This window comes from Moschus berezovskii, chromosome 10 (assembly GCF_049115385.1).
Source record: "Moschus berezovskii isolate FMDL1 chromosome 10, NW_MosBer_1.0, whole genome shotgun sequence".
NCBI classification, from domain to species: domain Eukaryota; kingdom Metazoa; phylum Chordata; class Mammalia; order Artiodactyla; family Moschidae; genus Moschus; species Moschus berezovskii.
In genome coordinates this window covers 29,981,573-29,983,002 of record NC_142469.1, presented here as the reverse complement: position 1 = coordinate 29,983,002, position 1,430 = coordinate 29,981,573, and positions in this window count along the sequence as shown.

Genomic DNA, 1,430 nt, shown 5'->3' with positions numbered 1-1,430 from the left:
TTTTAAATCAAAGGGTCAATTAAACCTGAGAGTTTATAAAGGTATTAGCAGGTTACCAAGCCAGAAGGTGAATTTGGGTCTTCTGACCCTTGGGTATAGTGCTCCAAGTTGTTCAGAGAGAAGAATGTGATGATATTTCTGCCAGAGAAACCTTGGGTAAAATGCAGAGCTTCCTAGCATGTTTTATTGTCAGTCTGCAGTACATCTCTGATTCTCCAAAGTGGTCCACAATTTTCCAACTATGTATTTTGACAGAGTCATGATTTAAAGTTTCAAGCATATGATTATGACATGGTGGTTCTCAACGCTTACCACAACCTCGCTGCTAACCACACAGCAGCCAACTCTCAAGATTTCTTCTAGAAGAGTAGAGGGATTTTTCTCTCTTAGGCAGTCCAGTTCATGGGAAAAAATTAGCAATGACAAATGACTCTGAATGAAGTTCGAATCTGAGGTCAGTTTGAACCTTTGCTCCTCTGTAAGAGGAAGCCACCATCAGAGTGTTTTCCATGAATATGTTTGCAAGACATCATGTGAACAGTTTTGGTCACTATATATTAGGCTTTGGAAGAATTGCTGTAATTACTTAGTGTGCAGTGGGAAATGTTTTTTTTCCTTGGAGTCAAGTCTATTTACATGGATATATATATATATATATATATATATTTCCTTCAGTAGACATCGACACATTTTTGAAAAGTACTTCAGGTCAATGGAAAAACAAAGCAGAATATATTTTTAAAAAAACAAAAAAAACTACCACAGAAAGGATAATAATAGCTTCCATGTCTGAAGACAACAGACAGGCATAAAATATAAGGGAATTATTTTATCCTGGACAAGAGAATTGCTGTTACAGCAAATTTTGACCCTGTCACAGTCTGGATAACTTGTAGGTTTAAAACTTCCACTCCCACAGACCCCAGTCCGCAGAGGAGATAACTGATCTGGGGCTTAGCAGTATTGGCAAAGTGGCGCATTATGGGATTTAGCTATAGAGTGTTTGCTCCCCAAGGAAAGAACTGCAGGAATTTTAAGAACTTGCATCAATTCCCTTGGGTAGAAGCAGTATGTCTAAGTATATTTCAAGTAAATCCTCAACTCAACACATAAAGCTGCAGTTCCACCACGCCTTTAAAAGGAAATTAGAGCACAGGAATGAGGCCAGACTGACCCTCCCAAAGACAAATCCACCATTTATCTCTTCAATTGCCCTGTCAGTCAGCTGAAGTCACATGTTACAGACGCTATCATTTTCATTGAGAGCAAGTTCACCTCCCCTCCCAAACAGCCCACCACCACATCAGTTTCAGGTTCCTGAATTTTCTTTTAGACCCCGAATAGCATACTGCAATTTGGATTGTTTCTTCAGACATTTTGCTTCTCTAGCAAAATGCTTTAGATCACAACTCTTTTTCTTCCATATTTTT